The sequence below is a fragment of the Triturus cristatus genome, chromosome 5_2, assembly GCF_964204655.1.
Source record: "Triturus cristatus chromosome 5_2, aTriCri1.1, whole genome shotgun sequence".
In the NCBI taxonomy this organism is placed as follows: domain Eukaryota; kingdom Metazoa; phylum Chordata; class Amphibia; order Caudata; family Salamandridae; genus Triturus; species Triturus cristatus.
The window spans coordinates 982,359,833-982,386,321 of NC_140588.1; the positions used below are offsets into that span (position 1 = coordinate 982,359,833).

Genomic DNA, 26,489 nt, shown 5'->3' on the forward strand with positions numbered 1-26,489 from the left:
ATCTTTGTCAAAGTAATGTATGTGTACTCCTGATTAACTAGACCAAAGGCTGACTGTAACGGACTGTGCGAGTCGTGAACCTGGTCTCCTTGGATCCCACCCCCTTTTTATCACTACTATCACACGCCCAGCACAGGAGGTGGCAAACATCACATGTATGCCTCTGGAGACAAGATCAAACGATCACCCTGGGTGAACTGCATTGAAGAAAATAAGGCAACTAAAGTTAACACACAACAAACAAGGTCTTCTCGTGAAACTGCGTATAGTGTGGCACACTCGGATATCGCTTTTCACACACAAGTGGCAAAAAATAAACTCGCACACGCTTAAAAAGTAACAAGCATTGAAAATGCAATAGGTCTCGCCTTTTATTAAGTTAAAGCCATTTGCTTTGCTAATGGTATTGTATAGCAAAGCAAATGGCTTTAAACTTAATAAAAGGAGAGACCTATTGCATGTTCAATGCTTGTTTCTTCTCTCACCCTATCTTTTGTCTACCTCTCTCCATCTGCTTCCCTTCCCCTTTCCACCTTCATTCTTCACCTCTCATCCTTCTATCTCGCTCTCTGTTTCCCTCGGTCTCATTTCACACTATCAGCCTCGTACCCTATCCCCTCACTCTTATTCCTTTCTCTGATGCCTCTTCCTCATCGCACATCTCCTCCATCTTTACCCTCCCGCCTCTCTTACTCCCACTCCATGGCCTTCCTCACATGCATTTCTGCCTCACCAGCCTCCTGCTCTCCGCCCCGACCCATCCAGCCTGTCTCTCTCGCCCCGTCACAAACGTCCCTCTTTCCTCTTATCCCTGCCACGCTCCTCCCCCTCGGCATCTTTTTTAAAGCTGTGAGGTCATGGGTGTAGTGGAATCCGCAGCCTATAGGCGGGCTGTAGGAGTAGCACACCGAACCTCTCAGAAGTGCCTGGAGTACCACAAGGGGGCGCTACTCCTGGTCTGCCCTGAAAGTGCTGGTAACAGGTGCATGGGAGAGGCGCTCCTCGGAGCTGGGAGCGAGGCGCCTCTCCATGCGGTCTGCAAAGGGTGGTAGAGATGGCGGCAGAGCGACTGACAGGCAGGGGGAAGAGAGGTGCAGGGAGCACCAAGGTCCTCGGAGAGCGCACGGTACAGAGCGCACTGGCAGCGGCAGCCCAGCACTGGGCGCGCGGTGCCACTCAGACTCCCGGTGCCACTGCACCTGCCGCACTACCGATACAGGCTTGAGCAGACTGATGGCAGTTTAGAAAACTAGTGAGGGAGACAGACTACTACAGGGTAGAGACGGCAGGCGAAATGGAGGGGTAAGAGACTGCAGGACAGCGCGTGGGGGAGTGGGTAATACTGTGGGATAGAGAGACATGCGGGGGTGGGGCAGACAACAGTACAGGACCTGGATAGGGACAGCCGCAGAGCAGAGAGGCGTGGTGGGGGCACGCCTCAAAGCATCACTGCAGGAGCTCGGCTTGGGCGGGCCGAGACTTCAGGGGCGTGGGTGGGGCCAGGGAGATGGCGTATTCAGGGGGGACGGAAACTGCAAGGGAGGCAGATTGTAAAGTGAGATTAGTAGAAAGAGACTGCACAGAAGGTATGCTGAGGGGTAGAGGGATAGAAAGAGACGGCACCGAAGGCATGGTAGAGTACACAGAAAGGATCAGTAGAAAGAGACAGCACCGAAGGCATGGTAGAGTAGAGAGGATCAGTAGAAAGGGACTGCACCGAAGGCATGGTAGTTGTACAGAGGGGATCGGTAGAAAGAGACTGCACAGAAGGCATGCCATAGGCTAGAGAGCAGAGATACGGCAGATTGAACTGACGGTGCAGGAGATGGGTTGCAGGGTAGGCTGGGTCAGGGAGCAGGCACACTGAGCCAATCCAACTCTAGGCCCCTGTGGTGATTGAGACTGCTGGAGAGAGAGGGGCGTGTGTGAAGGCGAGGGGACGCCGTCTCCAGGAGAGACCGACAGTTCAGGGTAAACAGTGTGCTTCGCGGTGGTGATATTTCTTGTCTACAGATGCACAATAACACGCTAAGGCCACACTAATTAAAAGCACGCCGCCATGCACGCGCGAAAGCTATTGGCACAAGCAAAACAAGATGGCGTCGGACTGTCCACTGTCCCTATGTACGCGTGCATGTTTTGCTTTGTGTCAATGGCGAGAGCAGCCATGTTTGTCCATCCGTACGCGTGCATGTTCAGCTTTGGCTGAATCGATCGCAAAAGGTCCTCGCATGGCGAGGGCAGCGCATGCGCCCTGTTAACGCCAGGCGAGACCTAAAAATAGCGCTAGCCAGGAAAAAGAACACAAGATTTAATTTCTTTAAGTAGCCATGCAGTGAATGGTGTTACAATCGATCTGAAATCCCGAGCAGATGTTATAAAAAACAAAGGAACATTCTGGATGCTCATTTTCGGTGACTGTCCATGACGCAGGGCTGGGTAAAGAAACATTTTCACTCTTCACTGGAGAGCTCTATACGAAGTGGTGTATTCTTAGGTGCGTCCTCTTTATGTTAGTGTGGCCTTCTTTTGGGGAACAATATTATTCGGAATAATATTGTTCCACAAAGAAGACAACATTTACGTAAGGACGACACATCTGAGAATAGGAATATGTTATGTTCTGTCATGTGTCCCTCCGTGGACACCGTAGTAATTATCGCATGTTCATGTCCCTGCGAGGACACCGTACTGCTGCTGACCTCACCAGCTGTCAGTTACTGATGACAGTTGACAGCTGGCGAGCCGGAGAGCTGCAGCGACTTGCGCTCCATGTTCGGAGCTGTGTTGGCGAAATTAATAAAGAACTCTACTTCTATACATTCTGCTTCCACTTTGTTCTTTACAAAGTGGCGACGAGCGCCAACACCGGAACCCACAGTCGGAGTACTAAATTTGATGAAAGAAGGAAACGACGTGAAGAAAAGGAAACTTACAGGAATAAAGAAGGAAAATAGCGTACAAATGTTGTGGAGAATTCTGTAAGAATTTAGCAGCTGAAGGATAAGAAGACGGAAAAAAAAACAAGGTTCGTGTCAATATAATACTTGAAGAAAATTTAAGGAATTTGCATGGAAAAGACGACTGGGAAATTTGCTGTGGTGTGAATAAAAAAAGAACAATTCAAATTGACTAAGAAAAACAAGTAAGGCGTAAGGAGCAAGTGTCAAGTGGAATTCAGCGTCTGTGAGGAGAAACACCGCGATAGTAATTAATCAAAGCAGAGTGACAGTTTAACAGTGTTTCCAACTGTCAGCTGGAGTTGAGTCACGAACTACGCAAATTGGGTGTGACTTACTACGCTCAGAAGCGTAAGGGAATCCCACTGCAATCCGAAGAGGCAGCCCAGCCTGCGAGGTGACGTACGACGCTTCACTACGTGCGGCCATTTTGAATTTGTACGTTGGTAAACAAAGGAGTGCATTCCAGTCGCCTGAGCAACGCGCACAGAGCGCGTATATGAAAAAAAACGTATTCCAGTCGCCTGAGCAACGCGCACACGCGCGCATATGAAAAAAAAACAGCAGTACAAAACGATCAGAAAGACGAGTTACTGGCAGCACACGAGGGACCACAAACACAGCGCCGGTCATTTTAAAGATAAAAAAAAAAAAGGGAAACAAACAAACCTGATGATTAATGCACAAATATAAAGGAAAATTACAGCAAAATAAAATACTACATACAGTGGAAATTAAAGGGCAGATACATTTGGTCAAGCATGGCATCAGGCTACTTATGGAATCTCTCTCCTCCACAATCATTCCTACCAGGTAAGGGTAAACCAATACTAAAATGGGAAGAATGGAGGGAGTATTTTAACAACTACATCTCACAGTTTGATGATGACGATGAATCTACTCCTAAAAAAAAGTACAAACTCCTATTACATTGTCTTGGAGCTGGAGGGATAAAAGTGTACAACAGCATTAACAAGAAAACAAGAGGGGAGGGAGAAGATGATGTTTACGCTAACGCAATAGATGACTTAAATGCGTACTATAAACCTAATGTGTGCGTTGGTGTAGATGGGTACAAATTCTTCCACAGAAAACAGGGAAAAGAAGAGTCCGTCGACGACTATGTGTCCGCGCTTAAAGAATTGGCACTAAACTGTCGCTTTGGAAATTGGCACGACGAGCTCATAAGAGATCAAATTGTGATGCAGGGGTCAATGCAGACATCCAGGACAGTCTCTGGGCTAAAGGGGAGTATCCACTCCAAAACATAATTGAAGTTGCTAGAAAATCAGAGTTGACCGGTCGTTGCGCAAAGGCCGTCATAGCTGAGCGCAACGAGAAAAAAGAGAATGGTACTGTCAGCAAGGTGACACAAGTAAAGCAAAATTCAAATTACACATGGAACAAAACTGCAAAAAACAAGAACAATAGACCAATGGATAACGGAACAAGACGTTGCTATAGATGTGGAGACAATTCACATTGGGCAGATGACAGGAAGTGTCCTGCAAGAGGAGTAAAGTGTACATACTGTGGCGTCACTGGGCATTTCCAAAAGGCATGTCGTAGACGCAAAGCACGCACTGTGAAAAACATCAATGAAGCAGAAGCTTACGAGCATGATGCATCAGAAGAAGATGACCTCAACATGTGTGTCCTCAGCATCGAAGAAGAGCAAATAAATGAGGTCAGCACTGGTGGCGTGACTAAAAAGAAGAAACCCATATGCAATATGGCCATCGGAGGCGTCGATATCAGCATTGTTGCCGATTCAGGCTCACCCTATACGATTGTGAACAAGAAGGTATGGGAAGAAAAATTCACGCCACGAATTGGTAGCCACCTTGAAAAGGCAGACATACTGATAAAGTCATTCACTGGAGAACCAATTAACGTATGTGGATACAGGAAACTTAACTTTGCGTATAAGGGAAGGGAGTCAGAAGGAAAACTCTATGTATCTGCTGTTGGTCCATCAGTACTGGGATGGATGTACCAAGGAAATTTGAGCATCATCCTTGACCCGAGCAAATCTGACCCCGTCCTAGTGGTCAAAGACACAAATGACTACAGCAAAACCATCTTAAACAAGTACCCAAATGTTTTTAATAACAAAATTGGAGCACTCAAGGGGAACCAACATAAAATTATAGTGAAACCTAATGCAACACCAGTAGTACACAAGTCTCGCAACCTATCATTTGCAATAAAGGACGAAGTGAAGATGCAAATTGAGAAACTCCTGAAGGAAGGCATAATTGAACAAGTGGGAGCCAGCGAATGGGTGGCGCCATTAGTCGTAGCCAAACGTCCAAACGGAAAATTGAGACTATGTGTGGACCTACGTGACCTGAATAGGAATATAATAGTTGAACAATTTCCATTACCAAAAATAAATGAAATGTTAGCTAACACTAAAGGAATCAAATGGTTTTCAACTATCGATCTAAAATCGGCCTACCACCAGGTTCCACTGCATCGCGAAAGCAAAAGACTTACGGCTTTCATTACACCCGTTGGGTGTTACCAATTCACAAGAGTACCATTTGGGTTAGCATCCGCAGCAGCGATGTTCCAGAGACTCATGAACAACATTTTTAAGGGAGTTACAGGTATACTGATGTTTCAAGATGACATCCTAGTCATGGGTAAATCGAAGGAGGAGCACAATGACAAAGTTGAACAAGTACTAGGAATCTTGGAAAATAAAGGACTCACGGCAGAGTACAGTAAATGCAAGTTTGCGTGCGAGTCTGTGAATTATCTGGGGCACGAGATAAATGGGAATGGTATCTACCCGAAAAAAGACTTAATGGATGCAATTAAGAACTCTCCAATACCCAAAAACAAGGAGGAGTTAAGGTCTTTTCTAGGCCTTGTAGAATTTTATGCAAAGTTCATAAGGAACTTCTCTGAGAAAACATATGAATTACGACAACAACTGAAGATAAAAAGTGAATTCAATTGGAATGCCACGTGTCAGGAAGCATTCAACTCAGTTAAAAATGATCTTTGTAATGCAATACCTTTACAAGGTTTCGACCCTTCGCTCAGTAACAACATCACTACTGATGCAAGTTCGAAGGGACTTGGAGCCGTACTGACACAAAAAGACGACAAAGGTAAACAATATACCATTGCATTCTCATCACGGTCATTGACACCTTCAGAGTAAAAATTCTCCGTTATCGAACGTGAGGCTTTGGCATGTGTGTGGGCCTTGGCGCACTATCGGAATTATGTGTGGGGAAACAAAGTCACACTGTGCACGGACCATAAACCGCTCACTAAGGTGTTCACAACCAAAGTATTGTATTCGGCATCGCCTAGACTAGCACGTTTATCTATACGCCTTTTTGACTTTAATTACAACATTGAATATGTACCAGAAGTGAAAAACATCGTTGCCGACTACTTGAGCAGATTTCCTGTTGGTGAAGAGAACCAAGACAACACAACAGAAGTGGAGGAGTACTGTATAGCCAGCCTGGATGATAATCTCCAGGGAATTTCGAAGGGAGAGTGGCTTGCAGAACAAGATAAGGACAAAGACATCTATCAAGTGATAAAGATGTTAAAGGGAGAGTGGACACACAAAAACAAACTCTCCGACACATTGAGACATTATTACGAAGTAAAAGAAGAACCTTCACATGAAAGTGATCTGTTGTTGAGGGGCAGTAGAGTGGTTCCCCCAGTCACATTAAGGAAACGTATTCTCCAAATATGTCACGAAGGACACTTGGGTATAGTAAAAAGTAAAAGAAGAGTCAAAGAAAATTACTGGTGGCCAGGTGTCAGCATGGAAGTGGAAAGAATGGTTAGGAACTGCAACATGTGTCAGCAATCTGACAAGACCCAAGTAACACTTAGGCCACCTTTGCACCCCATTGTTTGCCCAGCCATGCCATGGGAAAGAGTGGGAATAGATATCATGGGCCCCATAATAGAAAAAGATGAACAGTGGTATATAATTGTAATAATAGACCATTTTACCAAATGGCCTGAACTTAAGTTTACAGCTAAACCGGATTCCAAGACTGTGGTTGAGTTTTTGGATTCAGTGTTCACACGAGAAGGGCTCCCAAAACAGATAACTAGCGACAATGGACCGCAGTTCATGTCAGATATATTTAGAACCTACACATCTAGGAACCAAATTGTGCACAAAACCACATCGGTGTACCACCCAGCCGGAAACGGCGCTGTGGAACGATTCAACAGGGTACTGAAGGGCATTATTCAGCTGTCCAACAGCAATCGACTGTGCTGGAAAAAAGAGATCCTTAAAACATTATGGGCCTACAGGATCACGCCATGTGAGTCCACTGGCCACAGCCCATTTGTACTCATGCGAGGTAGAACACCCCTATCCAGAGACAATGTGGGTTGGACATTAGTAGCTAAAAGAGTAAACTGGTCTACCGACCAAGTGAGAAGGAAAGTTGAGCTTGGGCAGAACAAGACAAAAAAATAGGTATGACCTCAAACATGGTTGTAAGACAGTGCAACTCTCTGTTGGAGACACTGTAAAAGTAAAGAGAAGTGGACACATCGGGAAGGGTCAGAACAAGTTCTCCCCACCTCTAAGCGTAAACAAGGTGTACTGTAACTCCGCTCTTTTGAGCGATGGTAAGGTGTGGCACTTCTCTGTATGCAAACCCACTTCAGAAGATCCCACTAACAGGCCCAGTGAGTTATATGGAGGAGAACAATCCAGTGTCAACAAGCACCACATTTCCCTGTCAGACTCGTCCGATTGCGAGTCTGAACATGACCCGCTCACATCTCATAGTGAGGCATTCAACCCAGTGGCACATACCCCTAATGTCGTAGCACGCACTGCCACCACTGGCGCAGACTCAGGGAGAGTAGTCAGAGTATTGCCACCAACACCTGGGTACAATGTGTTACGACCTGTCAGTGCAAGCAGATGTGGTAGAAGAATTTTACCTCAGCGAAACTAAGCGATTACATTTGTGACTAAGTAATTTGTTAGGCAATGTTATGCTATTCACTCATTTTGTTCATTCGGGGGAAGATGTGTTATGTTCTGTCATGTGTCCCTCCGTGGACACCGTAGTAATTATCGCATGTTCATGTCCCTGCGAGGACACCGTACTGCTGCTGACCTCACCAGCTGTCAGTTACTGATGACAGTTGACAGCTGGCGAGCCGGAGAGCTGCAGCGACTTGCGCTCCATGTTCGGAGCTGAGTTGGCGAAATTAATAAAGAACTCTACTTCGATTCATTCTGCTTCCACTTTGTTCTTTACAGAATAATTCCTGGGGGGGGGGGGGGGGGGGGAGGGGAAGGGGGGACTTTGGTAGGGTGACCCGGCGTCCCGGGACATCCCCGGTTCTCACCAGCTGGCCTGGGAGATTTCGAGAAATTTAACAATTTAACACAGGTCCCGGTTTCTAGAGAGGGTCGACTGGAAACGGTGGGAGGTGCCTTTTTATATTTTCCAATGCAGGGATTGTTAGCAGCTGTTACAAGAAAGCATTTTAATTACACCGGCTTACTTACTACTGGATTTAAAACCTGCATTTAGTTTTATGTTCTTACTCTGCTGAGGAGGCTGTCATTCTGCGCGCTGAGTTGAAGTAAAATAGCAGTACTTCTATTTTTGTGAAAAGGCCCAGGTTTTGCCTTTGAAATTCGGGCCACCCTAGGCTTGGGGCTTCAGTTATTCTTATTCCAGAGCGTCCACACAGTTCTACTGTGGTCAGCTGTTGCTGCTCACTCCAGGGCAGCTGAGGTCTTGTTTCCTGTCGTGGGCTTTATGAACAATAAAGCACATTTCGCTTATCGTCTGGTGCTGGTGGCTACTTGATTTATGCATACAACTACTCCCCTAGAAAGCTCGAATGTGCACATTCCCAGGCAGAAACAATAAAGCCCATTGTCTTAAAGCAGAAATAAGCCAGAAAGTGACTTCAGAAATGCTGGTCAAGCCCACATTACCTTGCAGACAAGCTCACAACCTCTGGTGGGTCTCAGCATAACCACAACCAGGAAACCACCAGACTGAAAATTCATTTTAAAAAAGGAAGAAAAAAAATAAGGCAGCAGGCTTTTCCATTTATGCGCCCTTGATCTGGAGCAACATTCCTGTTTCCATGAGTCCCGCCCCAAAGCTGCGCCCATTCAGGAAAGAGTTGAAGATGCCCTCTTTAAGGAATACTGCACTGCAATGAGTTAGCAGTCCACGAACCAGCTACCTGACCAATCACTGGTTGACTTTATACTTGTCTTTGACCCTGTACAGCGCTGTGCTGTCATTTCGTTAGGTATGAACCAAAGAAATACCACATACTTACAGGTATGGGCATTTTATTTGAACTGTACAGGGGAAAAGTGAGTTAAGAAGTTATTTTAATCAGAGGAGCAGATTTGTCTTCAAGGGCAGCAAACACACAAGGATCGGCCAGTCATACCACACAAAAGCGGCCAGAGATGGACACATTGAGAACACTAAGAAAGGGTGGCTCATCAAGGATAAATGCCAATACACTAAAATGGCAGGAGTAATACAAGTAACATCAATTAGCTTCTCGCTCCAGATGACCTATCAGGGCTGCTCCTTTGTCCCACCTTTAGCACTTTAACAGCCTATTTACTGCTGAGGGTAGAGAGGAAGGCAAGGACTGGAAACTACAGGAAGTAAACTGTGATGTTAGAGTGCTGTGTGCCGCCAGCTCCTGCTGCTGTCTTCATGACCCCTGAGACCAGTGGTAGCAGCAGCAGTGCTTGCGTTGCCAAAGGGCATACCTGGGACACAGCTGCGTCCCCATCTTATTGTATTAGTGAGAAGATTCAAGGATAAAAAGAATTGGGAGGAAAAAAGGCAGTAGTCTCTTCGCTGCCACAGGCCTGATGCGATTCAGAAAAATGCTTATTTATAATTTAAGCAATGGTAAACAATCACACCACGACACAGAGTTAGTAACACATACAGATACCATGGGATAATCTGACGCAGACCTGAGGTGAGAACAGGCTACTCCATTCATATTCTCAGAGACCAAGCTGGGTCCAAAAGTGCTATAATTAGGCAAGGAAATTGGCAGATGGAGGGGAGCCATTTTGTGTCAGTCTGTGTGCTTTAATAATACTTTAATTTTAGTTTATTTCTTTTTTTTAAATTACAATTTTAGGCAATAAGAATTGTGTGGAATAAGATCCACTTATGGTTGCACAAAATTATATACCTAAACTGTTCATGATTATACATGCAGATCTATTACTTTAAATGTATATAATACCATAATTGCATCACAATATATAATACTTCATCATATACAATATCATTATAAAGTACTTACAAGTCCACTAAACTCTTACAACTAAGAAATCCTAAATGAAGAATTGCACCTTTGTTTTAGATCAGAGGAGTGCAGTGATAAAACACAGGAGTCCACAACACACCCTCCAAGCTTCTGCAGTTGTTCACACAAGTGATATCTTAACATCCATCTTCCTAGGGACTTCTTCCTACCACTCTCTTCTTCTACACTTCCATTTCTCTTCCCATCTCCTGACATTTTCCATGTCATCGGAGATGTATTGTGCTCCTGCTCGACGCACTGTAACGTTCCCTTCCTCCTCTGTGCATCATCTTTCTATATTTCCATTCTTCCTCTTGCCCTACAGTACATCTTAACTTTCTATTCTTTACTACCACTCAATGACCTTCCACCTCTGTGATCTTCGCTTCCATCCCCCACTGACCTCCCTCCTCTCCTGATACATGCTTCCATCCCAATGCAATCTCCTCCTCCCTCATATTCACTGCCATCCCTCCCGAACCACTTGCTTTTGCCATCTGAACACTCAGTTTCTCCATCTGCCTCTCCCCATTCTTCTCTCCTTTGCCTCCATCCTTCTGTGTGTCCCTCCTGCTACTCTCCACATCTTTACTTGTGAGTATATCCCAGGATTCTCTCATTCGGTTCTCACCTTCATTTAGTGGTACACCACGCCCTGTACTCTCCAATCTGAAGTTTCGCTCAACACACCCTTGTTTCTCTCTTCTCCCATCTCTACCTATGCTCTGAAAGCCCTCTAAAGTACGTAAAAGGCAACACGTAGTATATGAAACACCACCTTGAAATGAAGTAGATATACTAGCGAGCCACTAGGGCCCGGTTTCAATTTGAAAGGATAGATTTTCTTTACTATAAACACCCTTTATAATCAAAAAAGTATGTGTTTTAAGGTTGTATTAAATGATTTCATTTTCATACCCAGGTTGTGTGTACTTAGGTACAGCTATTATCAGCAATTCTCTTGTGCCAACAAAATGATTAAAACAATCTTATGAAGCTCCTTTAGGAAGGTATTTACTGAACAATGCTCTCCATGCTGGTCTGTAACCACCCTAGATATATAGTTCGGGGTTTGAAGGGTGCACTTTGACGCACAAAGTGAGCAATCAACTGCAACTCCATCTAGGAACTGTGGAGAAAACTTCAAACATGGAGGCAATCAGCGCAGATACCAAGAACGGCCATCTATGGGCCACGTCACTTTGGAACCTATGAAAATACAAACCCACTGGACACCTCACAGTAGGTCACAAAAATACCCTAATGAAAGTGAATCTCCTGAGGAAATCATAACCCGGGACGACGACTAACTAGCAGCAATGTTCGAACTGAATTCGAAAATCAATCTCAAACAAATGCTGCAGCACAACAAAACTTCATGAGATGCTTAAACACGGTTCAAACCAGGTTCAAATGACACGAGTAAAACTTACTTCCAAGACAAGTAGCTGGAAGGACTAGTCACTTCTATCCATGAAAACTGTGGCACCTTTGACTCAAACTACAGAGTAATCTATGTAAACTGTAATAACGTAAGTGGCCTTAACCCAGCATTCAAACTTAAGTTCCGAAAGGGCAGTACAGTATTCCATAGGGCCATGTAGGTTTTCTACCCAAGCACAGATCCACAGACATCTTCTCTGTGCAAACTGATCAGCAAATAAGTAAAGAACAAAGACAGCAGGGTAGTATTTATAAACTTAAGTAAGTAAAGCAGTCAACTCAACCTGAAACAAGAAAGATTTAGTATTTAACTACCAAAGTACATCAACGGGGAAAGGGGAGGGGTCAAAACCATTCACCGTGGTGGGGCGAAGGCCCCCTGCCATCTTAGAAACTTGTTCAAACAACATACACTGAGAGGTCAAGCTCCTAGAATGAGAGTGCACGGATTGTTCCAAGACATCAATAAGGCACATGGGGATGACACACGGAAGCATGCCAAGGCACAATGTTGCACAGTGACTTCACCAGATTGAAATCCACCATAACTCCAGAAGAATCTGAAAACCAGAGTTGATTAAAGTCACCTTTTAGACAATTCAGCAAGGAAATGTCCTTCAGCCTAATTACTGAACCACATACCACATTCAGAAACAACCACGTTACATGAAGTCAGACAACATGAAAACTAGAGGCTGCAAGTAAAACCAGGGATTTGGACAACAGCATTACCTCAGACTAAGGTTGTTCAACCTCTATATCAGTAACCCACGGTCACTAGAGAAAACCCAGCACCGGATGCCTGGTGTCATTCTAGCACCCACAAAGAAGGTCTCCAATACAATCTAAATCTCCTGGAAGAGTAGAGATAAAACACCCTCCCTGGAGAGAAACTTTAAAAGAAACAAAATTGCAGACTGCGAGGGGAAAAAACAAGAGGTTTAACTACTTTTTAAGGGCAATACCACATACTACACTTATCTGGAGCTAAAAATCTGAAATATTTAAATTGACTTAATAAACATTGCAAGAAAAAAACTCTCCATGCTTTGTATGCATTAAAGAAACCCCCAACATACACAACAGGAGTCACCCGTAAACCTAAAAAGGACCTGGGTATAAGTGATATCAATGTCCTAAAGGTTTCATTTAAAGAACCAATAGTACATTCAATACCATATTTAAGAAAGTATGTTATATAACCCAAGAAAACAAGAGAAAGAGATATGGCCAAGAAATGCCAAAAAGATATTTATATATTTAATGACAGCTATGGTTCAAGCAGAGTCAAAAATTCATGATAAGAGAAAAGTGCACCAAGTGCGATGCGCATAAACATGCTCAGAATTATAGATATTTCATAGTAATTCAATTGCTCATATCTGTATATAGTAGTCCACTTCTTTTTCTGCCAGTATAATGTTGACGTGTATCGTTTCGACCTTTCATGAGTTAACACGTTATCACCAGGACTAAATGATTAGGTGGAACACACAAAGGAAGAAGGGTTGCTGCAAAATCGGTACTCGGGCATATTTTCGATGGGTAACCAGGTGTTCTACTTGAGGCAAAGAAAGAAGAAGAGCCTTCTAAGTAGCCCAGTGTAGAAATAAAGCCTGCAAGGAGTGAATCCTGTATCCAGGAGCAAACTCTTAACCCGTGAAATGAAAGCTGAAATTAACATCATCTTCCCAATTGTATTTATGTGAGTAAAGTGAGGGTCTAAAATTTAAGTGAAGGCAGCAAAACCGAGAAGGGGGTAAATAGACTGGATTAAATTAGACTAAGAAATGCTGCACCTACAGAACTGCAATCAGGTGCTGTGTGTACTCAGAAACTGCCTACGTCATAGGTGCAGAACAGTGCTGGCTGGATTTCCGCATCCAGAAGAACATCTTTAAATTCTGGTGACACATAAGGGAAAGATACAGAAATACCCTTCATTGACACCTGGCTACACCATATTAAAAAACAACACACCTGTGTATAAAAAACAAATCACCAAAATATCTTCACTCTGCCGCCTCCAAACTACAGTAATAAATTTGACTCTAGTCCGCAATGAAGATTGAGGTACGGATGGCTGAATGTACAGTAGGTAAATATATGTAACAAAATATAAAATAATATCAAAAGATCAAATTGCCTTACCCTTCCAAAACAATCACTAGAATTCTGTATCAAAGCTCTACAATCTAAAAGAAGCCATACTCTTCAGATTCCCACCATAGAAAATGACAAACATGAATGATTGCTCAACAACGTATATACTATATAAAGAGGTGCTGCATGATGTACTAAGAAACAGGACTTTGGAACAAAAGCTAGAATGTTACAGTTCACTTGGCAGAAACTTTGATCCTGCAGTTTACCACAGTGTAGTCCAAACCCACACCTTGGTACTTTAATCCATTCTTTAGCTGCCCTGAATTTCCTAAAGGTTAGTTGGTGAAGCTAAGCATCAGGCAGGCCATCAGATCAACCTTATTTTGCATCTAGGGAGATCATGAAATGTGTGCACATAAGCAGTAACTTGGTCGGACCATTTTTTGGCTGAGATTAGGATCATTACAGCCAGCTTTGGCAAATTTGCTACTCATGCCAGAAACACCCAAGTGGGTAATCGCCAATGGGGCAAACTTTTTCTTGGGTTGTTTTTGAATGGTCTATTGGAACACATTCCTCCGCTTTCAAATTCTCCCTTGAAGGCTGATTATGAAAATGTTACCAATTGGATTAATTCCTCTTTGGAATTGGTTCTTTCAGTGTTAGTTTCCTATTCTCATTGGACTTATCCCTCTAGTCCAAGGTATGATTCTTCACTCAGAGAAGCTAAACTAGCTTGCAGTAGCTAGAACGGAACTGGCAGGCTCAAAATGCCATGCACGCTAAAAGTCGAGGTAAAGCAAGCTCCGAAGACTTATAAAAAGTTAGTCTTATCTACTAGAGCCAAATTCTATGCTGATAAGATTTTCAAAGCTCACAATACCTTAATCTCTTGCCCCCTCTGCCGCGGCTCCGGTGTGGTGTGACGCACTGGAAGACACTCCCACTATCCCTGCTGGGATGTGCCGCGTTTTTTAAAATGATGTCCTTACCTCGCTTTTTATATATTCTACATAACACACCAGGCCCAGGGCGAGCAGAGAACTTTAAAGCCATAGAGATGGAACAGTGCAAGCTCCTCTGGGAGGGGAAGCCACCCCGCATTTCGACCAACAAACTAACACGAGAATGGTATGACGGAGGAATAGGACTCCTGGATGTCAAAAAGTACTACTGGGCAGCACAACTAGCTGCCATCAATCAATGCATATTTCAGCCACAAGACGACCCGGGATACCAAATGAATAGGTGGCTTCTCCCAAACGGAAACTTTGCAAGAATACTCTATTCAAACTCTAACAAGGTGCAATTAACAGGCCCCACTCCACACACAGCCCAAATATGGCATGCTGGCCAACCCTCTCTTGGACTCGGAACGATTAGGCACCTAACGCAATACTAAGGGATTTGATTGTTAGGATTTTATAGGCATTTCCCGGATGGGGGACTTGTGGAAAAGGGGGATGTCAACCCCTTTACACAGTTGCAAATGAAATTTGAAGTGGCGGAAAAAGAGAAATTTAGATATTTACAGAATAGACACGCCCTGCAGGCAGCTACCCCGAGAAGATCGTCGCTCCCTGAATTCTCCCCATTCGAAGACAGAATCCTTGAAGGGCATATGCCAAACAGAGCCATCTCCCTGACATATCAGAAATTAATAAACATTATGCTCGACCCTCTCCTACAGCTCCGCGCACACTGGGAACAAGATGTTGCGGAGCTGGAGGATGAGGATTGGCAAGAGGTCTTGGCATCACCCAAATAAGTTGCGATTTCCTCCCGGCTCAGATTGGTGCAACTAAAAGTATTGCACAGAACAGACCTATCTGGCCCAACGCCAGTGAAAATGGGGTACAGAGATGAGCCGGGGTGCGGTAGACAGTGCGGACAAGAGGGCACATTCATCCATATTATCTGGGAATGTCCACACATTAGTAGATACTGATCAGCATTAATTCAATACATGGAGGAAGTCACGGGGTCGAAAATAGAACCCGTGCCGGGGTTGTGCCTGTTGAATGTATGGGGACCCACGGACCTAAATAGCAAGGAAAGAATATGGGTGAAGGTGGGAATCTGTATCGCAAAACACAACACCACCAGACTGTGGGGGGCACGGGAGGCACCAACAATCAATGCATAGAAGAGGCACATGGACTGGTGCATGCTGATGGAACGGTCAATATACGAATCACGGGGCTGTCCCAGAAAGTGGTCACAAATATGGAACGATTATAGAAGGAGTATTTGTGAGCCTCCGAGGGGGGGAACAGCGCCATATCACCACACAAGATGAGTAAACCGGGCTGGGGTTGTATTAACAAATATAAAATGTTAGATCTAAATAGGATGATGCATGTCTCATGTAATAACATCACGTAATGTACTAACTTGCTATATGTTTGTAAAGTGCTGAAGTTGACATTTATAAAAAGAATTTTTTAAAAAGCTCATAATACCTCCAAAAAAGTATTTACGTTAATGAATTCTCTTATATCCCAAATATGTTTATCTCAGAAAAACTGTAATCTTCAAATCAATAAGCCTGGTCTTTTGAGTTTTCAATCGCTTTGACCCTTAGTATCTCCATCACCAGCTTCATCGATACCATCCTATCCACAAGTTGAGATGTTCACAAGCTCATTCTCTGTTGATTCCTAAGATCTGCCCTTTCAGACCGAGGGCCGAACCTTGTCAGTGACGGTGGCTAATCTTTGGAACTCCTTGCCTCTCGATGTGAGCACTTTCAATTAGCTATTGCCATTTAGAAAACCCTTAAAAATCTAGCTTTTCACAAGATAATTGGCGATCTACCATTTAGTGCTAAGTAATGTGAGCCCCCACGTCAGGATACCTTTTATATAACAGAGCGCTACATAAGCATCTTTGACATTACGTTACCCAAAGCACAGTTAAACAGTTACAAAATATATACTGAGTGACCGTGGGCTGGTAAGAAAGAGATGGCCATCAGAAATCAAAGACCATACATAGAGGCAAAATACTAACAATAGTTTTCAGCAAGAGAGGTGGAAGCAGAGACATCTTAAGGATTTTGGGGGCCCTGGGCCAAACATATTTTGGGGGCCCCTGTGCAGAACAGCTTTGAATTTATGATACAAATTGAGCCCCTGTTTCCCACGCAGTTTCCGCTTCCTCAGCTGCGTTAGCGATCTAGTTTGCATCATGGGCATTAGGCTATATTTTCCCCGATGTAAACAGATGCGCGCAGCTGACAGCGGTAGGATTTAGTGTTCCCTGCCCTGCTACTAGGTTTTTAATACTTTTTAACTTGTATATATGTGGCTGAATTACTCTGTGCTTTTTAACAATTTCTCCTACCTATGCGCACTTGCACTTTACTTGATTCTGCTTGCCTACACCTCCTTAGCTGCTCCGATTCGCATCTCGCTTTTCATCCAGTCCTTGTCCGCCGCGGCTGATACACCGATTGAGCGGAGGGCTGGGGCTACTATTGGGCCCCTCACTTCCGCCGTCACAGTTTCCGCTTCCTCAGCTGCATTAGCGATCCAGTTTGCATCATAGGCATTAGCCTAAATTTTCCCGATGCACACAGACGCCCGTCAGCATCCTGGAGGCGTCCGGCGCCAGCCATGCTGCCCAGTTCCCCCCAGTGAGTTTCTTCCACTATATTACATTAGGGAAAAACCGCTTAGCCTTAGGCGGCTACCATTATGTCAGTGTACAGCGGCTGATCCGAGCTTGGAGGTAGACTTTCAACGCAATAAGTGCAACTGGTCTCCTCCAGCCAAGGAAACGTGTACCCAAGATCCTCCCACGCAACAATAAGTGTAAAAACAATAAGAAAACAGAGGACTTAAAGGCCACACTTTTAAATTGTCGCTCCATGCAAATGCATGAACCACACATTTATGACCTACTTTTAGATGAACAGCCTTATCTCATATTTCTCACTGAGACCTGGCTGTCTGAAGCCACCAACCCTACTATCACCTCCGCCATCCCTACGGGTTATAAAATCCTTAGGAGGGAACGACCGAGTGGGAAGGGGGGCGGTGTCCCCATAATTTACAATAAAAAACTAGACTGCTCTCCCATCCCGATGGAAAACATTGAGGGCGCAGAGTCCTTAGGCTTCCACTCAACCTTATCCCCCCATCATATCATAGCTGGTTTTCTGATTTACAGACCTCCCAGTGCAATTGGAAATTTTATTACTACGCTTAATACATCCACCACCTCCCTGGTCTTAAAATACAACAACTGCCTTGTTGTGGGAGATCTCAATATACATATGGATAATAGAAAAGACCCTCAAACAATTTCCCTTATTGGAGACGCTGCAGGCCTGCAACATGTTTCCATGTATTTCTTCAGCCACCCATGAGAAGGTCCATATCCTCGACCACATTTTTCACAACTTTGACAGATCAGTAAGCTTACTTCTTCTCATTACCTGGTCTGACCACCACCTATTAAAATTCATCATTCCTAACTCTGCCACTGCCCCTCGGGCTAACGCAGGGCAGAGGGTCCCTAATTACAGGACATTCCATAAAATATCCATCTCAATGTTAGCAGACGCCCTCAGTTATTCCTCACCGGAGCTGTCTGGCTGCCCCGACTCGGACGCCCTCTCAATAGATTCATGGCTCCGAACCAACATCGGTGCAGCGGTATCGGTGGTTTCCCACTCCTCAAAGAGGTGGGCCCCACCAGCTCCATAGTTTTACGGTTCCCTTAGATGTAGCAAAAACAATTGTAGAAAAATGGAACGGAAATGGCGTAAATCCTATGCACCTTAGGACAGGAAGGTGTATAAAGACACCTTAAAAGCTCATTACATTCTCGTGAAGGCAGCCAAGAAAAACTTCTTTCAAACCAAGATAGAAAATGCCCAAAATAAGAGTAAGGAAATCTTTAGCATCGTTAAATCCTTTACCGCCCCGAAAGCCGGGACAAAGGAAGGGCCATGCACAGAAGAATGGTCTAAGCAAATAGCTCAATTCTTCCACAAAAAGCTCTCTCGTGATCAAACAAGCATTCACTAACATCTCAGAGGAAGAACTGACCTTCTACCTTAGTTCTAATAACAAATTTCACCTCTTGGATCCTCCATCTTTACTAGCTTTCCCTGAGTTTCAGCTTGAAGAATCACTGACCCTTCTCCAAAGCATTAAGTCTGGCTCTCCTATCGACCCATGTCCAGCGAATATCCTGAACCTATTAGCTCCCACCATGAACCCCATGGTAAACCAGCTCTTTAATGCTTCCCTCTCCTCAGGGAACATGCTGAAATTATGGAAGAATGCTAAGATTCTTATACTGATAAAAAAGGCTAACGCCAAAGTGACGGACCCTGACAACTACAGGCCAATCTCCCTTCTTCCTGCTCTCTCCAAAGTATTAGAGCAGCATGTAAACAAGGCCCTCCAAAAACACATTGAAGATGGGAAGCTCCTTCCTGAGTCCCAATCCGGTTTTAGGGCTATTTACAGTACGGAGTCCGCTTTGCTGGAAGTGACTGAATTTCTCAAGGGTAAGCTGGACCAGGGAGGCAAGGCTGTTCTGATACTGCTCGATCTGTCGGCGGCCTTCAATACAGTCCCACATGAGAGGCTCCTGGAGAGACTTGCTAGCATCGGCCTGGGGGGACCGCCTTAACATGGATGTCATCCTTCTTGGCAAATAGATCTCAGGACATCTGGCTCCCCCCTTTCTTATCCCCGGTTCCGGCCATGAATGTAGGTGTCTCTCAGGGCTCCATTCTCAGTCCTACCCTTTTTAATATATATCTATCCCCCCTTGAGTTTCTGGTAGAGAAAGAGGGCGTCAAAATAGTTTCCTGTGCTGATGACACTCAGCTGAGTTTTACATGTGAAAAAGGAACCAACTTTGACGGGCAATGATTAGGACTTTCCTCACAAAGGTTTTTAACTGGCTTAAGATCAATCAGCTGAAGTGCAATCCTGACAAAACTGAAGTTGTTTTCTTTGGTAATCCAGAAATGCTCTTGGTGACAAAAAGATCAGCCACCCCCGCCCGCAGAAAAGGAGAAAGTCAAAAACTTGCGCTTGCTTTGGCATGCTCCGGATGCCAACAAAATTCCTGCCACTGTTACCGCTTGAGAGTAGAAAGATTGTGGAGCAGGCTCTGATTACATCAAAGCTTGACTATGTCATCAGCTTGTACCTCGGTCTTCCCAAATCCATAATCCAGCGCCTACAAGTGGTACAAAATGCGGTAGCCAGAGCCATCCTGAGACCTAAACCCAGATCTAGTATGACCCCTATTCTTAAGTCTCTACACTGGCTCCGCATAAAGAACAGATCGACTTCATAGCGATGACCATCTTCTTTAAAGCTTTCCATGGCTTAAGAGCCAGCTAACTAAATAAGCACGCTAATCGCTACACAACATCTAGACCCCTAAGATCTTCCAATGCCAACCTGGCCATCGTGCCTAAAATATGCCATGCCTGCACTGGAGGCAGATTCCTCGCCTTTCTAGGCGCCAAATTGTGGAAAAGACTCCCTGAGTTTCTGAGACTAACCACAGACCTACTCTCTTTCAGGAAGAACTTAAAAACCTGGCTTTTTAATAACTGATGGGTCTTTCATGAATGTTTTCCTCCTACTGTCACTTTTTGTGACGCACCGGCAGCGTAAAAAATGTGCATGTTGCACACTATTTACAAAGTAACGCATCTAGGCAGATGCGTCACTTTGTAAACCCCTGCACCGCATTATACCTGCGCCAGGTATAATGTATGCAGGGTGGGTGTTACCCCGCAAGAAGCCTTGCAGAAGTGGCGCATTGAAATCTATGAGAACTCAGTGCGCCGCTTCTTGGACCCCATTGCGTCAATATCTTACCCCTGCCTCACGGCAGGTGTAAGACTGATGCATTCTCTTTCACGTGGGGCTGTCCCATGTGAAAAGACACATCGCTGGATTTGTATCTATTTTCAAACACACCCCAGCAATGCATCACTGTTGCGCTTACAGATACGTCAGAAATACTGACGTATCTGTAACTCCTTGCGACATGATGCGTCATACAGTAACTATGATGCATCCATCATGTCGCAAGGAGGGCGCACTAAGAATTGACGCATCCCTGTTTTCACACAGCGATACATCACTTCTCATAAATATGGCCCTAAATGGGTTTACAGCCAATATTCAGGGATAGTTATGTGTGTTTTAAATATTGTACCACACCAGCAGCTCACCAATATTACTGCAAATAATCCCTGTGATGCCCTCCCATTTCTTATATGTTAGGCCTTGTTTGATATAAAAGAAACTTTTTTTATGTATATTGCATGAAACATAAACACAACATTTCTCTGCAAAATGGCTGTACTAGACTCTCACACACCAGCTACATAAAAAATAAAGTAAAGGAAAACAGTATTTAAAACAATCTGTTTAAGAAATTTGCAAGGTCATGAGGGCAAAAGTCTGGAGAATGGAGATGACTGCCAGGGGGCCCCCTGAAAGGCTGGGGCCTGGGGCCAGAGCCCACTTGGCCCATGCATTAAAACGTCTCTGGGTGGAAGCCAAGAGAATTTCATTTTATACCACTCTGCTTGCAATGATTTTCAAGACATTTTCAAGACATTGTGTCTAATATTACAAGGTTGACCAGAAACAGCAGCAAGGGCAGCAACATGTGACTATGTGAATTACCAAAACAGGCACAGTGGTGCATAAACATGGAATTCAACATGTTCTGCCAACTGATTAACAGGAAGTAACATTGGTATTATGTCTATATTCTGTGCACATACTTCAGCACTTCATTTGACTTATACCAACAAAGTAGGTATGCAGGCACATGTGCAGGGCTACTAGAATTATTTGATTCTACAACAGCTGCTTTTTTCACATAATTATGGATTCGCAGCATCTGCGATATATTCCATCATCTGCTGCGTAATCTTCAAATTGTAACCAAATAAAAATGTTTCTAGCCCAAAAGGATCAAAAGTTACCAAAAACGGTGTGAAATGTGTTCATGTTCAGTGGAAGGCCCTTCACAAAGGTTAACTACTCATCTTTTAGTTGCCTATTTCTGTATTTGGTTGTTAAACTGGTACTAATGAGGTGAAATATTTGGCCAGACAGTAGTCACATGTATAAAAAAATTTAAAATAATGATAAAGTATTACTATTTACAAAATGTGCTGCATTATGCATAACTTGCCTTTCCTTGTCACATAATTTAGTGAACTCTACGACAATTTGGTTCTCCCTGCCGCATAATTCCAGTGGCCCTGCAAATATGTATGTGTTATTTGTGTAGCTCAAACATCTACCCTAAGGCAGCAGGAAACAACACAGGGTTCACGGCATAGATACAATCAATGTGTGACTGGAGAAATATCTAGTTTTTAAGACTGAAAGTGGGCCATTACAACTATCTGATGAGGTATGTTTTACCCTGTATTGTATGATTTTGGCAATCTCTCTTTGCTGGCTTTAGACACGTTTTACAGTCAAATAAGAGTTACTCTGAGACAACCACTCACTGTAGCAATGCGTCTACTAAGTGCCACTGTCTGCGTTCCCTGGAGATCTGCAACTAAGTACACAAGCTCAGAACACCAAGCCACGTTCGCCGACAGCTACGTGTTCGCTTGCACGCTCTGTGCTACGAGAGAAATCGATGCTCTCAAAGAATGACATTTAACAAGCACACACTGAAAAAGGCAGAGGTTCGTGTATGCCATGCATTACTTTCTCTATTTCTGAAGTATTTCTTCACGCGGAAAATAATCCATATAAAGTGAAAAAGCAAAGGCTTTAATTACTTCATCTGCACTTGTGGGAAACGAAATGCTGTAGAGACCGGTGCCGAGTTTTAAAGAAATGCTGCTTTATGAATTCTGACAAGACTTTATCATATTTTTGTCAGAGTGTATGTTGCACGATTTAAATATGTTCATGGCTTGGCTCCTGCAGGGGTTCTTAGAGCCAAGCCAGACCTTTGATGGGCTCAGCTGTGGTTCGCCTCTCCGTCTCCAGGTTAAGTTGTTGGGTCCCCCACCTCCATGGTCAGCCAGCCCAGCCGTTTTATACAACAGCAAGTTGCATTATGCGACGTGTAGTTTTGTTTCTAATACCGCAAGTACTGGCTCAAAAACCACAGCATACACTGGGCTGGTCGCTAAAAAGGCAGGATTGCCTCCAGGTGTTATACGTACTGATTGGGCACTTGACAGCTAAAGCCTTCGCTGTCGTTACTAATGATAGAGGTTTCACATTTGCTATCCTTCCATAGTAACCCTGTGCGATCGAGTCAAACATCAATTTCACAAAAACAGTTGTGTACCAAGAACAGCTCCCAGTGAATACTGGCTGAGCGAAAGCACGACTTACGACTTAAACTCAGATCAGATGGGAGCTGCCAAGAACAGCTTTACAGCTAGAGTCACCCTTTAATACCATCCCTCTATAAATGTCTGTCCCCATGGGACTTAAAATAATTGCATTGCTCCTCTTCGCGGGGTCCACCTACCACAGATCGTACTCTGCCAATCGCTCCTTTTCCACATGGCACATTCCAAACGCCCCCTCCCCCCTTTCCATGGGTCATCAGTTGCCAGACCTCCTTTACTATGGGAACCGTTTCCTTTCTAAGTGGTCATCATTTCCCTGACAACCATTTATCGTGCCAAGTTTCCGAAACTCTTCTTTCTGATCCCAAAGGATCACCAGTCCCCATATCATCCCCTCTATTATGGATTTCCTTTCTCAGGTCCCCCACCTTCCCTAACAACCCTTTAACGTGCCAACCCATCCCCTACTGAATTATCTCTTTTATGCTTTAAAGGCACCTCATGCCAGGAACCCACTTCCGCCTTAACTTGGACACCCCTTTCCAAGAATCCCAGTCCTTTTAGCAAGGGCCCCTAGGTTCCCTGAACACTCTTTCCTTTGTCCACTCATCCGCAGGGAACCCCAACTCAGGCTGGGGGCTGTGCGAGAACACCACTTTCCACACGGATTGTTCCGAGCCATCCCTTCTCAACAAGTATCAAAGACACCCCCTTTCTAAGGGGCACAAATTCAAGTGCCCACGTCATACTTTCCCTTTCAAAGGTACCACTTTTTGAATTTCACCACTTCTCCAAGACTCCAATCACCCCTATTTTGAGCCCCCTTTTCCTATGGCTCCCCTCCTGGGGATCCTCTCCTACACTACACCCCACCCCTTCTCCCCGTCTCCCCTTCCTGACAGCTGGGCCCTCACCTTCATAGGCTGGCAGGGGGTGTCAGCTTCTCACTTCAGAAGTCAGTCCCCGGTACTCCTTCCCAAGCCCGAGGAGCTTGGTGTCTGTCGCCTCCTCTTCCAGCTGGTGCTGCCCCTGCCCGCCTTCACCTCCTCCCCTCGCTCGCTATGTGAGTGTCCAGCGAGGGGACACCGCTGCGCACCCCCCGCTGCGGAGGTGGTACTGGCCGCGGAGTCAGGCAGCGTCGGACAGTGACAGGTACCGACGCTGTCCCAGTAACCGAGGAAGTGGGGAGAGCTCAGAGTCACCGGTCCGGCGGGTCACGTGACCAGGAAGGGGCGTCCTCAAGTGCCACCAGTCCACGCCTGCAAAGAGCGGTCGCAGTTTTCGCAGGCAGTAGGCACGCCTAGACCATCACTACGCAACCCTGGCATGTGGTTCTCATTAGTTATTGTGCTCGGTATGAAGCCGCCTTCCTACTTCGATAGGAAAAGAATGAGAAAAGACTAGGCGTCTTTTCAAACAACAATCGGGCCTTATCTCTACGATTATTTTGGAACGATAAGTAGTTGAAGTATCAACGTTCGCTCATGTCCACTCATGTTAGATGAGAAAGGTTAGGTGTCTCAAAATTGTGATTTTGAAATAAGGGAAGCGATCTCACATAGGAAACCCTTAATTTTAGTCTCCTGTTTTTCTTTGTAATGTTTTATTGTGTTCCACTGTTCTTTTGTAACGTAAAAACTGGCTCTATTGTACAGCACTACTATTTTTCTTTGCAATGTTTTATTGTGTTCCACGGTTCTTTTGTAATGTAACTGGCTCTATTGTACAGCGCTCTGACACCTTCGGGTAATGTCCGCGCTTTAAAAAAATGCACAAATAAATATATAAATAATCTCGGCTGTCGTTTTTCCAGTGCTTAATTTGAGCTGGTGGTTTCTGGTGCTCGACCCCAGCACTTATGGCAGTCTGCACATGGTGGCACTGTCAGTCGAAATTGGAGATAAGAACAGCAGCTGTTTATTAATTCAATACACAATAAGAAATGACTAATACCTACCACCTAGCTTTGGAGGACTAGAATTGTCACACTTTTAAGAATGTGATGATTAGTAGTGTGTTGGTGCTGTCATTGACAGCTCTGGCTGAGGCAGCTGGTGGTGGTGCAAGCTGCAGTGGCCTCCTGACAGTGATCTAGCACTTTATTTTTTACAAATTAAGCACTGCTTTTTTTCTGGTTGCCATTTGTACCTATTTGAAGAAGACTGTGATCTCTGAGGCCACGCCTTTGGAATGGAATTACAATTGTGGAGATAGCTACAAAAAGTGCATGCTATCAACGACAACCCGTATGATGAAGTGTTGAAGAAGTTAAAAAATATTTACACTGAAGGAATAGAGGTACTGGGCTGGGAAATGTAGGAGTAACAATAGGAAAATGCTGTTCCGCAAAAAAAGTTTGAGTGGCAGTAGAAATGGAATAGAACAGCAAATCACTTCTATAAAATCATCTAAAAGGCCCGGTGCGGAAACGGGAACAAACTGGGATCTCTCTCCCTATCGTGAGAGAACAGTTAGAAAAAATCTGTTAAAGACATAAGTGTATTATGCATATTCTGTTTTGTTTAATGTATGCCAGCAGCAAAGAACAGCAAACATGGAGGAAGAATAAGATTGACAAATATTGGGACCGTTCTTAAGTTCGGTGGTTTGGCCCTTTGAAGTCTGTAAACTCCACAGCTTAGATCCACTTCCTTGCCAGGGCAGCTCCAGCCTCGAGGATGGTCGAAAGGAATAACCCCTGACACATGAAAGTCATCGTGAGCGAGGGTCGGTGGGCCTCTGGGGTGAAATAGTTGAACAATTGCAGCTAACGACAGAATCACAAATCGTTCCTCGGCTGAAATGAATATCACAGATTAAAGAGAATGGATTGTACATTTCTTAATGTTTTCAATCTTTTTGTGCATCCTGTTTAATATAAAATATATATATTTTAAGAAGAGCAGCCAACCTAAACATCTCTCTTCTGGAAGGCCTGGCAGCCCACTCATTTGTCAGACAACAAACTCCTGGCTTGTAACTCGCTGTGCACATCACACTACAAGAGAGAAACAAAGTCTGTTATGAAAGACTTCAGCAAGAATAATCCTCGCCTCTGTGTGTTTAACAGAATTTAAAGGACCGCGGGCTGATAGTTCACAAGTTCAAAGCATAGAAAGAATGTTCTGTGCTACATGAACCACTGATTTATTGTAAAAGTTCTGAACATTGGCTCATGTGACCAATCAGCTGTCTTAATGATATCGGCCTGGAATTCATTGCACTTTGGGGTGAATGAGGCAACATCAGTTCGAGCTTCACTCATGAGCCCCTCCTCAAATGAGAAGGAGTAGGGGCAGAATGAAAAGAATTAAAGA

The 26,489-nt window shown here is 44.4% G+C and overlaps 1 protein-coding gene across 9 annotated transcripts in view; it reads right to left on the minus strand.

The window, feature by feature from the left end:
• Nucleotides 1–24,399, minus strand: part of ATP7A (ATPase copper transporting alpha) — a 481,542-nt gene extending 457,143 nt beyond the window's left edge. For 4 of the 9 annotated variants that reach the window (XM_085608232.1, XM_085608230.1, XM_085608222.1 and 1 more), the window contains exon 1: nucleotides 24,087–24,343. The gene's annotated coding sequence lies outside the window, so the exon portion shown is untranslated. Of the gene's footprint in view, nucleotides 1–24,086 lie in introns of all 9 variants that reach the window. The other 5 variants (XM_085608229.1, XM_085608231.1, XM_085608228.1 and 2 more) reach the window with 5 other exon arrangements.
• Nucleotides 24,400–26,489: the final 2,090 nt, after the last annotated feature.